The following is a 15,521-nucleotide window of genomic DNA, read 5'->3' on the forward strand; positions in this document are numbered from 1 at the left end:
CAAGATCTGTACTATTTATTTAGTGCTCATTTAAATCGTTGTAAACTTAAACCAAACAAGTCCAGATCTTGTCTTGAGTTAACAATACGACAAAGATGGGTCATTGGAAAATTAAGGCCATAGTTTGTTCTATGCTGATTGATGAACAGTATTTCATTGTTTCTCAACCTACGAGTCGGAATATTGAATTTTACTTGTTCCAGTAATGATGAAACATCGATTAAATTACAATAGAGATAAAGATTTTTTTTTCATCTATTATTCATTGTTCCATTTCCGCATCTAATGATGCACAGGGCACTGATTCGATGTACCAATCACAACATACCTAATTTTTTATTCTCCTTTTAGCGAGATTTAAATCAACATTTTGTATGCTTTTTTTATTTTATTAATTTTTGATAATAAAATAAAACTTTAATATATGTGGGACCTACCGTTTGAAATTATTTAAAAAAATGAAATTTAATTAACTCTTTATTGTTTATTTTTTTAAACTGTTGAATGCGCCGCGCCTACTAGCAAAATAAATATAAGTACTAAGTTAGGTTTTTATATCATTTTTATATTTTGTAAAAATTATAAAATGTATTAAAATTTTGTCTAGTTTTTATTTCATTATTTATATCCCTCTTTAGCCATAGCAAAATGACATTTAAAAAAAGGTTACGAATATATTATTGAAATATATTTCAGCAGAGAGGGATATTATTTTTGAGAGAGGAATACAGAAGTAATGGCGTCGGTTTTTCATGTGGAAAAAACGATTTTCTGAAATCCAATTGTAATGAAGTAGTGACACTTGCTACTCAATAGATGTCGCTACGGTGACAGACATATGACGTAAGAGTGGGGGGAGCCACGTGGAACGCGGCGATTGGCCAGAAGCCGAAGGTAAATCACTCAGATGACATTTGAATTCAGCGCTCCTAAGCAATAGGACTTATTTTATTATAATAAACTCAATCTCTACTGTCACCATCTTTTCTTTATCTTAGTGAAGTAAGTACACCCATGATATGTTATACATGAGTTATTTTCACTGATGGATAAGATTTTTGCCTCAGGCAAAATGGGTGCCGGGTTTAATCCATGGTGAGATTACAAAAAAAACATGTGATTATTCTCAAGTCTAGACACCCGCATGTGCTGTAATTTACTGATGTAAAAGGGCTTTATGGCCTATGTTGAGGTGCAAAAAAAGAGGGTTATGTATTGAGGTATAATTAAATAGAGATGACGTTTTATATAACGCGAATTCGAAATCGTATTTTAAAAACTATCGTACAACATTGCCGTGCAAAATGAGTAGAGTAGAAAGGACTAACTGTTTTTTTCCGCTAATTTTGAATTTAAAGCTGTACGTCGCGTCCTTTCGCACTGCTTCACACTTTGTTGAGGAGTGGACGAGGTTAAAATTAATACCTCGTCCCGTAAGAAAAAAAAAAATATTAAACTGTATTGTTGTGGAAAGAAGGTTGCGCAACTCCACTATCTTCTGATGATGAGGCGTGACATGTGCTGGAACCTGGTGGAGAAGCTGGCGGTCTCACGACGCTGGCACAGCTTTTATGGAGTTGGCGGTCTAGATGAACGCTGACACAGCTTGCCTGATAAATATTGTTTATTGGAAGCACTTAGATGTTGAGTTGGTACTAAAAACTTCACATTGTTTCTGACACTCACACGTAGAATTATTGTTACGTGGAGAGCTATGAAAATGGGGAATACAGATTAGTAGACATAAATATGTTTTAGGGTTGGTTCGAACATATTTGCTCAACCTATACAAGGAAAAACACCGTATCCTACGCAGCTTGCCTACTGTTTTCTTTGGATTCACTTATACAAGCAAGCAATTGATTATATGTCTTCCTCTACTAACCAAATTTAGTAAGAAAAACCATAAACAAATATTTACATTTACAACTTTCATGGGATTTGAGTGGGAAACTCATTATTGATTTTCTGAATATTTGAGTTTGCTGTTTACCATATTGATGTGCCATATATGTATTAATTAAATTTTCATTATTTTTCTTATACCACAAAATATTTGTGGTGATACTCGTATGTTTGTGTTAACAAATTGCTCGTCTCAACTTACTACAGGATTTTTAGTTCCACGAAATTGGGACTTATATCTCAAAAAACTACTTATATATAAATAAATGTCACCTTTCACTGTCGCTCTAAAACCTCACTCATTGTCTACATGGTAGGAAAAAGGGGAAGAATAAATAAAATAAATAAATAAATTCATAACCCAGTTCAAGCTCCTTCATGTCCACAGTGATAAGAAATGTTAGTATCTACTCTCTAGAGCACCAGAACGCCCCAGGTGATTATCAAGGCAGGTCGTCGGCGGCGCACTCAAAAGCAGCAGACTCGTCCAAAGGCTTCTGGTTGAAAACCAACTTTTGCTTGCACTCATACCTACTGAAACTGTGATTATTTATTAAACACTCATGGCATCATGGCTCAGGAATCATCGGCAGTGTTTTAGAGTACGAGATGCAGCAATGCTCATCAGAAGGCCTAGGATCAGGATGAGTTTCAAGTGATAGTAGTTAACCTTCGATAGGAGCGGCAACCATCAATTGATTGTTGGATTTGATCATGTTATTCTTTCTAGGACTTCTGCATTTTCGGCAACCATCAAAATTCGCATATTTAATATTTTATCCGTTCTTCCGTCGTTTATTCGCTCTTCGTATCCATACTAACACTGAACTCTTTTTTTGATTTTGTCGATAATTAAATATAGAGAAGCAAAAAAAAATTGTAGTTTAAAAAAACCTTAAATATCGATATTTCACGTCCACCCTGCTAGAAATAGAACCCAGGCCCAAGAGCGGTAGGTGTACTCGTCAATCACTACAAAAGGAAGCGAACTTAACTCCACTCGATTTCTTTATTCAGGATTTTTACCTGAGAGCAGCAATCGGGTTGCAAAAACTATTCCAGGGTTCTGGTTCTAAAATTTACAATTTGGCTCCATTTTCTAATCTGGATATTCTATTCGATTGAGTTTTTCCACTGACATTTTTTGGTGAAATTGCATTTTAATTATAATAATTAAAATACGTTTATAGTTTTAATCCACTTTTATTTATACATTTATACCTATGACCGGGTTTTGTCGTGACCGACATCGTCAGACTAGCGGGAGACTAAACAAATGTCTATGTTATATACAAGTGCAAACAGGGGTTTTAAATTATGATTTTATAAAATTATGGAAATAGAAGACTTTTAATCAAAATTACTTAAATATAAAGTAACGAGAATTGTATGCATTTAAGTTTTGTTAGAATGTATTGAAAAAAAACGGGGAAAATTTTATAATTTTGTGTAGTTATATAAAGAAAATGTTTTTGAATTACATGTATTCAAGTTTTATTAAAATTATAACAGGGGTCGCTGGTTGGTGGTTCCATCGACAGCTATGTATGTCTCGGGCCCGGGGATAATTAAGTGATTCTCTGAAAGTAAAAATTCCTATGCTAAAATATATTTGAATATTATAATATTAGATATTCTATGCTAAAATTTACCATGGTCATGCGACCTCTTGGTCTGATGTGTTGCAAAAAATAAATTAAATGAAAATCAAAGGACTTACCTACCAAATATCAAAAGTTTAAAATGTAAAAATGTGTTGCTAAATTTGTAGTTTTGTTTTAATTTGGCTTATTTGATAATTTACGATAATTTCCTTTGCTTTTTATTTGTATTAGAAACGTGTTGACGTATTTTTATTTTTGATTAGTTGGTACGATCTATCTGCCTCCGCGGTGTAGTTGTTGAGACGCATGACTCACTCGCGGAAGGTTCCGGGTTTGATGTCTGAGAATAACACAAAAATCAAATATGTCTTTCCTCAAACCTGTGTGTTGAACGCTGAAATTCACCACTGCCATCGGGTCTCCTGACTTGTGGTGCAAAAAAGGTATAAAAAAATACTCCATATAAAAATAAGTTAAAAAGTAAAGCGAATTTCGTGGATATCAAAGAAGTATATTTAAAAATCTGTATTTGTCATCCGCCTGGATACAGATAAATATAAAATCGATGTTTTCTAGTGCATGATTCGTGCAAATAAATCAATAAACTGTACAAAACTCGACCGGAAAACAATTCATCTTTCATTGTTACACTTATTCTGATTAATTAGTGAAATTCCAAGTCAATGGTTAACGAGAAATGTCAGTTTTTGGAAGAGCTACGGTGAAAAGAAGTCTTACTAGAAGTTGGAAAAGGTTTCTACACGCAACGCATTAGTTACGCTCTGTTACACCGAGCCGGATTATTACCAAACGCTTACTCATTTCGTTGGGACAGTTTTTTACGCTAAGGCTGTTAAGGTTAGTAGCACAAAAAAAGTTAAGCTTATTAATAAATGTCTGTTTAAAAATTAATGGAATATCATAAGATTTATTCAGTACTACTGATTTCCCTCGAAAATCTTAATCATAATCTCTGTATCTTAGAGGATAAAACACGTGAGTCCACTTTTATGTTAAAAATGTAGAAATTATCGCAATAAGCTATTTTATACACATAAAAGTCCACATTCGTTGAAAAAAATATTTTAAAGTCAAAATGAAAATCCACCTTGTTTTAGTGCAAAAAGCATCAGTAGTCCCAGATACACTTTTTTTATATATTTTTTTTAAATTTCTTTTCTTTTTCATTTTCTTTTATTTAGGAAACATACTGTACAGTTACGTTGTTTTATATTTTACACAGTTAGACTAAACTCTAATGGACCAGTGAAGTTTCCATAATTTAAAATAATTATATGTGAGGTAATTAATTTAAGTACAAAAAAAAGAAGGAAAATAAACATAAATAGAAGTTGTTTAAAAAATATAAGTAATAAAATGAAGAAAATTTGTAAAAGTAATTGAAAGTTAAGAATTCAAATAAAGAATGAAAAACATGCTCGGATGTAAAAATAAAAAAAAGTAATAACATTTTTTTAAAAAGGGAAAACATAAATATACACATACATATTTTAGGGGATTCAAAGAAACGCTGATAAGAATCTTTAAAGAATCTTGTCAACATATTACAACACAAATGAAGAACATTTTAGAGAAGGTAACATAGAAGTCTAGGCATCTACAGGGCTTATCACCCGTCATTGGCTGGTTTAAGTAGCCACTTTACACACATTCACCATTCTGCCCATGTTTGAACATCTACATTCCTTCGATTCTTTCATCTGTTGATGTTTGTGGCCTCGTGATGAAATTGTCAGCGCATTTGCTTACCACGCAAGAGGTCTCGGATTTGATTCCTGACATGGCTGATGTGGAATATTATTTTAAGGGGTGTTTCAACACCAGAATATCTCATAGTCCTTCGACTAGTACCTGAAGCGTAAGACTGATCACTTTACCTCATGTAATAAAAATGATCAAGATACGCTGCGATTCGTGTGCCCTATGCACCATTAGGTGCGGAAAGGGAATGATGATGATTTTTATGTTTGTTAAAAAGCCAAAACCTTTATTTATGCGCGTGAGATTAATATAATTGAATTATTTCACCCACATAATAGGCAACGCCTAAAAAATTTTTTTCAATTTCTATACTTCTTCATGGACCAGACGAAAGAATTGAAGGAATATAGGTTTTTAAACATCCGAAGGATGGCGAATATTACACTGTGAGTAAAGTGGCCACTTAAACCAACCAATGACAGGTCATAAGCCCTGCCCTAGACTTTCTGCCTAGACTGCTGCAACAAATTGAGATCTTCAAAACTAATTAACAAAAATATTACATTTATCCTAACCAACTTAGCCTCAGACAATAGTTACAGAAGTAAAAGGAATAAACAGTTGCAGTAAATGAAATCATCTTTGTACTCAAAGCCAGGCAATAAATAAAAAAACGACAATCTAAAAATTAAAAAAAATTTGACGTAAACCTGAATTAAAAACCCAACCATTGTAGTCATACAAGTAAACATACTCTTTGTGCAATATTATATACTCCAATTTCGCAATATTTTGCTTTGATTTTTGGATGATTCATGCCGTGTGCGTTTCTCAATCTTCCGTCTGTGTAACGGTTTGATAAGCCTCCTCATTATTGTGCAAAAAATGAGAAAGTGAAACATTTTAATAAATTAATTCTTACAATTAAGAATATAATGCATTATTTCATTTATGGTTGAAGTAGGCTTAAAAAACCTAAATACATTTATAATGCCATGCACAACATAGTTTACGTACGCCCCCATATTTAATGTTGCACTTTATTTGGTCCCCTGATTATAAATTGAATATTAATGGAAATGAGAGTGAATTCCTGAAACAAATACAGTACACATTTGATTTGAATTTTCAAAATTATGCAGTTTTTTAAAAATTTCATAACTTTAATTCACTCACACATAAAATATATCTATGACCAGAGCCTGCTTTAAAAATATAAACAACTAGCTGACTTTTATGAATAATTTTAATTTTTTTTAAATACGTGCGTGGTGGTAGTGGCTCAGATTATACTAGGGGCGAACCGTGTATAGAAGCGATTATGCACAGCTTACCATTATATTTGACTAACCTTATTTTATTGTAACTTTTTTACAAAACAAAAATAATTATCATGTATTTAAAATCATTTCCACCATTTGTATTTTTATCCTAATATAAATATAAATTTTTATAAAGCGCGCCCAGCGCCTGCGGTGAGCCAAAAAACTAGCCAATTGTTCCAGCTTATTTTTTTATAAAAATCAGTATACTATATTTTTAATGTACTAACCCCAGTGCGGGTTTTTTCTCCTAGATTAAACTTGCAGATTACACAAATTATTTGAAGATTTTTGATTTGGAAAACAGTATTTCAAACATTGTTTCTTAAGAACTATTTTTCTTTGAGATGGTACTTTTGACATAAGACCATAATAACTTTCATGCGTCATATTGCAGGATATATAGCACTCCACGCGGCCGTTTTAAGCACTAGTAATTACTAGAACAATGCGGCTAGTTGACATTTCAATTGAATACCTAATATCAACTGAATTCATAATGGTATTTTTTATTTATTTTTTAATGAATTTAATATTAAAGTAATAGATAATATATCTATATTACATAATATATCTCGAAGTTACATCGTTTGAGTTGATTTCGTGGATGAGAGTTGTTGTATCACAAAGAACCAAAGAAAAATATCAATTTATAGTATATATTACTTACACTATATTATGTACCTCATATGTAGGTACAAATATATATTTTATTTTTTATAGCTTACCTGTAAATAAAATCACCATTCGTCACTGGATTATACCCACTTTTTAAAAGTTGTCTAATAGGCATTTTTCATAGTTTTTTCCATATTATTTAACCGTCAAAATGCTCTCCGCTTTAATAAGAAGACGTGTCGAAGAATTTTTTAGATTTTTCGTGATTTTGTTAAATTATATTCCAAAATATCCAAGCGCACCGAAATAACTTTACCTATAATCAATATTTTTTTAATACGTCTGGGTCTAACTGGATCAACCTTCAGAAGGTATAAACTTAAAGTCTAGGACTAGATACATTTAACAGTACAGAAGAGAACTAACAAACTTAGCTCGGAATGACAGAGAAATGATGTTTTGTCTTTTTTGCTCTATATTTCTCGTCATCAAACCAAATGCAATTTTAAATTCCTTCTTTCTTTCATTCATCTTCCACCACTTTCATCTATTTCTTTATTTTGTCTTCCCACTATCTCCTTTTTTGTCCCTATTTCTTTTCCAGAACAATATTTCAATTACTTATCTTTAGTTTTTAATATTGTTGAAACCGTTGTTTTTTTTATTAAAATTAAGAGAATACATGTAATTGAATGGTAAGCCGTACTATTTTTTTAAATATTTTGTAATAGTCTCTAACTAAAAACATTTAACCTGTATATTTGTTTATATTCGAAATAAATCAAACTAAAAAATATATATTTCACATCCTTCGGCGTCGTCTTGATAAATAAATACATTTACGGACATTTTAAAATTCTTTCTGCTTAACAACTCATCAAATTATAAAAATTTTACTTGGAGGTATCAAAACATTTACATATAACACCATAATTTCAGTGAAAAGTGTCTCGGTCAATAAAAAATGAATAAAATTTGCATTTTAAGCGTAATTAATATTAAAGAAAGGTGTTACATTTTATATTATCATTTATTAAGTACAGAGACAGCTTATAATTGCACAACCAGAAACGCCACATGCGTGCAAATTTGCCCCAACTCGCTAGGAAATCCGTATTCCCTGGGGGCACTTCTAATACATTCATTATCATACATATCTACTGAAAAAATATTCCATAAATCACTACTTATGACACCAAAACAATTATTCGCTAAAACAATACCCACTTATAGATTAAAAAACTACTCTTACTCAAATGAAAAACATAACCCCCACAATACATCACATACAAATAATATTATCACTAGATCCTCAACACATAGACAACTTAAAGAAATAAAAACTAATACCACTTTCGGACAAAGAGATTTTGAGTATTATTCAATTAAAATCCATAACCTACTTCTACTATCTATTAAAACAATTAGTAACGAGAAAATGTTAAAAAAGGCTATAAAAAATGGATAGTGGAGCTAGGTAGAAGTAAAATGGATTGTCTCATTCGCCCATACCAATATTGAATCAACTGCTCCCCAACTGTATAGCTTAGATTAGGTTTTTGTTATTTTCATTGTCTGTTTTGTAATATAAATAATAAAGATGTACAAAATTGTCTGAATATTTGTTAATTGTTTGTTTCTTAAGTTAGTCTTCTTTGTTTATTCTCAAATGTAATTTCAAAAAAGTATATTGTTAAGTGTCCTCGACACGGGAAACCCCAGTGAGGTCACATTATTTTTATTATTAATTATAGTTTGTAAGCGAAAAATATATTCATAAATAGCGCTAATTGGTCAAAATGAATAAGTGGAAGTGTACCAAGTATTTTTTTAAATTAATAACTTATATGGAAATATAAGTTATTACATCATTACAATGGAATTCCATCAAGAATTGTCAATAAATAATTTTTTTAAAAAAAGAACGGTAGTGGTTACACATATAAATAGAAACATTTACCCAAGCTTCAACCACAACTATAATAAAAGATACTCTAAAAGGGATCTGATACTAAGTGAAGGGGTCAACACTGTTCTGGCATCGAGACAACAGTATTACGTAGGCAAAAAGGTCCATAACCTTTTGCCAGAATCGTGGAAAGACGGGAGTGTTGTCAAGTTGCGGAAGGTGTTCACCTCGCTCTTTCATGACATTGGTCGTAGGGAGTCAGAAAAGTTGATGCATGCCACGGATTGGAGATTTTTACTGGATGTCGAAAATAAAATATCAAAATAAGGAATAATTTCAAAAAATATATTTATAGATGGCAACCATGAAGTTTCGCATAAATAAATTGTCTACGTTTTTATGAATGTATTTATGTGTATGCACATGGGTGTATGTATGTGTGTGTGTATATATGTGTGTATATATATATATGTGTGTATATATGTGTATGTATATGTATCAAAATGTGTATACGAATAAGTTTATATTTTATTTGTCTGTGCTCTCTATTAATTTGTTAACTATTATCGTATATTAGAATGTAAAACGGGCGAACAGCTGCAAAATGTAAACTGGAAACCTCATTTTTTAACTAAACAACAACAACAAGCCATTACACCGTTTCTCTTTAAGGGTGGGTAGAGAGGATAAAACGCCACACCACTCTATCTTTATTTATAAATTTATTGAAAAAATAATATACATGCTTAATAACAGGGAATCTATATAAAACCAATTAATGTAAAATGAAAACGGAATGTTCTCTGTTTATGATACTCTCCATCTAACATGGCACAGCCTGTTCTAAGATGGAGATTTTCTATCTTTAGAGCATAAGTAGTCCCATACTAATAAAACAATAACATTAAAAAGAAAAACTTAAACTATTCATTTATAAATGCCTAGCTAATCAAATGAAAGAAATTAAAAATCGTTATTATACAAATATAAAGTATATTTATGTGCCAAGAATACATGTTACTTAAACATAAATAATATAGTATAATATATAATAAAACAAATATAAAACAATGAAATACATAAAAATATAAACGATATGTGTACCAATTATACAAAGTACTACGTTTTTTTATTTACATATATTTTTGCACACAGATCTTGCTTCCTCTACATTCATTCATCTTGTCATGCACGCGCGCTGATTATTCCGACTTTTGACATGTTCATCTTCAAGTATTTGTTGAATTTGGTCATGCCATGTCTTTCTCGGTCTTCTTCTATTTTCGCATCCATCGACATTCGCATTGTAAATATTTTTAGCCGTTCTTTCGCTGTCCATTCGCTCGACATGTCCGAACCAGCGCAGAGCTCCTTTCTTGATTTTCTCGATAGTGCTTATTTCAGCCTTACATAATGTACGGATCTCAACATTTGCGCATCTATCGTACATTTTTCCTTTTTAAAAAAACGGTATTATTATTTTCTTTTATTTTTACATCTGAGCATGTTTTTAATTCCTTACTTTCATTCTTAACTTTTATTTACTTTTACAAATTTTCTTCATTTTTTACTTTAATTTGAATTTTTAAACAACTTCTATTTATGTTTATTTTCCTTCCTTTTTTTTGCACTTTAATTATTAACCCTACATATAATTACTTTATAATATGGAAACTTCACTGGTCCATTAGAGTTAAGTCTAACTGTGTTAAATATAAAACTATGGAACTGTACTGTATGTTTCCTAAATAAAATAAAATTTTAAAAATATAAAAAAAAAGTTTTACCACGCATTCGCCTGAGAGATCGCATTTCGACAGCGTTCAGCCTACTTTCACCCCAATTTTTCCAAGTCCACATTTTGCTCCCATACATCAGGGTCGGGACCAGGACTCCGTTGTGAACTGCTAATTTTGCTGTGACCAAGGAAAAAAAAATTACTTGTATTGTATTAAACGTAAAATAATAGTAATTTCACATGAAATTTAGTACATATACTTCTTCTTTATTTCATTGGTTCTTGGTAACTATTTGTTACTATTGTTAAAAATTTGTTTTAAACTTCTTTATTAGTGTTTTTTTTTCTTTTTTCGTTTCTTTTCTTGAATTAATTTATAAGTGAAAAATATTTCTCTTTATCATTTTTTTTACATCATTATATAGTTTTATACATAAACAAATACTATTTACCTAAATAATAGTTTTAAATAATAATACAAATATATTTATTTTTTAAATGTTATTCAATAATGTTTTCTTAGTTTTTTTTTTTAACTGGTTCAAAGTATTTCTAATACCAAATTATCTTTTTTTATCCATAATTCTATAACTAGTAATATTTTATTATTTTATATAGTTTATATTTCTTAGATTTTCTTAATTTGTTAATTAATAATATTGTTTTAAATGCTCTGTATTACTTATGCTTACATGTATGTATATTTAATTGTATTTGTAACTAATATGTAAAAGGCACAAAGTGCCGTTTATTTCAATAAAATAAAATTTTAAAAATAAAAATTTCAACAAAAAATAAAAACTTCAAAATTTTAGCGCATTCACGCTACAATGAAAAAAATGTTTGCTTTAAAACAAGTTGTACCTAGTTAGGCAGCTAGAAATAATCCAGAAAAATTTATTACCTAAGTATGTATGTAGTAGATAAAGAAATTGTTTATTTTGTTAATATCCCATTATTATTATTATTATTATTATTTTTAATTAAAAGTAAAAACTGTTAAACTTTTAATTGGCAGATAAAGCTTGCACATATAAACTTAATAAAAATACTTTGCGTTATTAAAAATACGGATTGTTTCCACGGATCATCTAAAAAGACGATATATTTAATAAAAGTGACCGTAAAAACATTCGCACTTATTTAATAAATGTTTTCTTATGCTATTTCCTTTTAAATGTCAAAATGTATCCACTATTAACTTAGTATGACTTGTGAATATGGTTATTATGTAGTCATAGATTTGAGGAAAAAAACATAAGTAATTACTTACAAACTAGTAATAATCGAGTCAAGTATTATAATGAAACGCTTTTTATATATTTTTTGTTACCATCTAATCCATTATTAATTTTTATATGATATGCTTATAAAATGATGATGCTTGTTAATGGTTTTTAATCAACAGCATTTTCAATATTATATTCAGATGTTTGAAGATGTTGATTGGATATTTGAGGCCATCAGTACCAATTTCCATTATTTGTCGATTTGGACAAAAGTGATATTTGGAGCGATTCCTTATAATTCAACCAAGGGTGGGAAATTTGAAGTTGACTATTGTTAACGAAAAGGCGGACTGTAATAGAAAAAATGAAATTCATTCAGTTTTGTAAGAAGTTGGGAGTATTTGAATAAAGGATAGGAACATGGAATGGACACCTACCTTTGATATGATGAAAATGTTCTTCAATTTCAGGCACTGGATGATGAAATGCACTATAATATATATATAACTATTTATGATAACTATAGAACGACGCACGACGATTCAAGAACTTTATGCAACGTGATGTTATGTCAAAAATGTTGTGTGTTTTGTTCCAAATACAAATCTTCTAATTTAGATTTTTTTCTATCTTAATGTCAGGTAGGTACCATAAGGATGAGTCAAGAGAAGTATGAGAAAAAAAGATAATCCGCCAGGAATAATATCGATAAATGCTCTAATTTATTAAACAACTTTATTTTGTAAGCTCGTGACATCATTAAAAGTAGTTCATTTTTATTAAAACAATATCCATTTTTTTATACATTTTCAAGAAACTTCGTTGAACAATAGGGAAATATCACATACTACGAATACCTAACAAAATAATATATTTAATGGGTTAAGAATAATTAATTTTATTTTCAAAATCAATATGGATATTGTGGGGAAATGCTTTCAAGTATAAATGTAAAAAAGAAATTATATAAAAAAACGTTGCAAGAAAAACGCGACGCGTTGTGACGTTAAGATTCGTGACAATGTTCTAAACAAATTGCAATGGCCAGGAACAAATAAACATGAATCGTGACGTATAAGGGGCGTGGCTAATGGAATGACCATTTTTGAGGGAATTTAAAATTACAAATTTAAAAACATTTTTTATGCTACAAATAATTGGCAAAAAAATTAATATTTTTACTGGACTGTATTTCACAAACCTTTATTACTATGAAAAATGTTAAAAAATATATATTTCCCTATCAAATGTTCCAAAAATACAAAATTTTCCGTAGTATTGAACTTCCTTATTGTTTTCAGTTCTTTAATTTAGCACTCTTGACCGCTCGTTGCAATAATTTGATAGGTTATTTATTTTTTATTTATTTATTAATCATATAACACAAAGTATTTTACGAGTATAATACGTTGAATTACATAATATAACACAATATATTCGCCAAAAACCTTTTCTTACTCAAGCAGAATAAATATATATATCCCATCGATGTTGCAATCAATTTCTTTTCATGTTCCCAACCATGTCACCAGAAGTCAAAATCTTCTATTTGTCAAAATTCCTAAGAGCAACTTTTGTTTTTATGCCCCGATACTCAACAATACTTCGACATGGTAAAAATGCAGTCATCAATAGACTTCACACTCTAGGCAATGAGTACCAGGACGTTGGTGACTCATTTCACATGAAATTTAGTACATATAGAACGGTTCTTCTCCTGTATTTCATTGGTAATAGTTCTAGATAACTATTTGTTACTTTTGATAAAAAAATTTAACTTCTTTATTGGTGTTTTTTTTCTTTGTTCGTTTCTTTTCTTGAATTAACTTATAAGGACAAAATATTTCTCTTCAACATTTTTTTTTACATCATTACTGATATTTTATACAAAAATATGTACTATTTACCAAAGTATTAGTTTTAAATAATAATACATATATTTTATTTATTTTTTCGTTTAATTGTAATGTTATTCAAAATTGTTTTCTTAGTTTTTTTAACTGGTGCAAAGTATTTCTAATACCAAATTATCTTTTATCTTTTCATATAGTTTATCTATATAAGACTTTCTTAATTTGTTGATTAATAATATTGTTTTAAATGATCTGTATTACTTATAATTATGTTACATATATGTATATTTAATTGTTTTTATAAATAATATGTAAAAGGCACTAAGTGCCGTTTATTTCAATAAAATTAAATATCCAGGATGTGTAGAATAGTCAATTTGTCAGTTCGTCACACAACTTGAAATTCTTGAATCTTCTGGCTTTTCGTATATCTCTTCGCTGTTAACTCGCAGTTTTTTATGTTGATCGTGTGTATGAATATATTGTATATTATTATTTTACTACCCGTATTTGTCTTTGTTACATAGTTTTATATTCTTTTATTTATTTATTTATTAATTTACACGCCCTACGGGCTTTGACATATATTAGAAATTACATTCAAGTGCAGCAGTGAAACATAAGTATGCAAATTTAGTTAAAATTAAAGATAACATAAGAAAAGCTAAAAGATACAATAATAAGTAAAAATCAGGAAATGTACCAACATAGGTATACTGTACATATAAAAATATTTAATAAATTTACATATGAAAACATACATAGATACATATACATTCATATAAGTTTATACATTATTATAGAGATACATGAGAAAAAAATAATTTTGATTTAGTTTCTTCATAAAACTGTTGTTGTTGGCTTAGGCCGAACATAAAATAAATAAATCAACAAATAATGTTTTGATTTAATTCCCATTTAGTATTGTTCAAAATTGTTAAAACTTCTTAATTAGTAAATGTTATTAAATATTTGTATATAACCACTTACCGACTCTTCTATGTCTACCGGTTTCGAGACGTACCCGTTTCTTCGTCAGGACACCAATTAAACCAGCATGCAAAACCCACTATACACCTTCACCATAGTTGTTGCACAACATATAAAACCAACACGAAATGCATTTTAATAAGCACACACACTGATTAGGACAATTATGCACTGATTAAATTATGAAAATATTATATGTTGTTTGAGAAATAGTTGAGAAAGAAAAAAAATGAGAGGATGGAGGGAGTGGGTAAGCTTAATAGTTTTAATAGGGTGACCATTACAGTTGAACATCGTATAAAGGACTATATTGAAAGTTTGTTTGATAATTGATTAAAGGAACATTTTTTTTAAAGTTTTCCTAATGTGAAATATTTCCACATTAATCCTATACTATTTGTAAATATTAATAATATTCTTTATTAGTCAACAGTATTTAGAGTTTTTCCAAATTTTTGTAGACAAGGACTGGATTCAACTCCCTGGGGAGCTGTTTATATTAACATATTACAACAGTTGTTGATAAATTACCTGGTCCATGAAGAAGTATAGAAATTGAAAAAATAATATTTTCAGGCGTTGCCTAGTATGTAGTTAAAATAATTCAATTATATGAATCTCACCCGCATAT

The sequence above is a fragment of the Micrasema longulum genome, unplaced genomic scaffold (genome assembly GCF_059751315.1).
Source record: "Micrasema longulum isolate JH-2025_06_02 unplaced genomic scaffold, ASM5975131v1 h1tg000039l, whole genome shotgun sequence".
NCBI classification, from domain to species: domain Eukaryota; kingdom Metazoa; phylum Arthropoda; class Insecta; order Trichoptera; family Brachycentridae; genus Micrasema; species Micrasema longulum.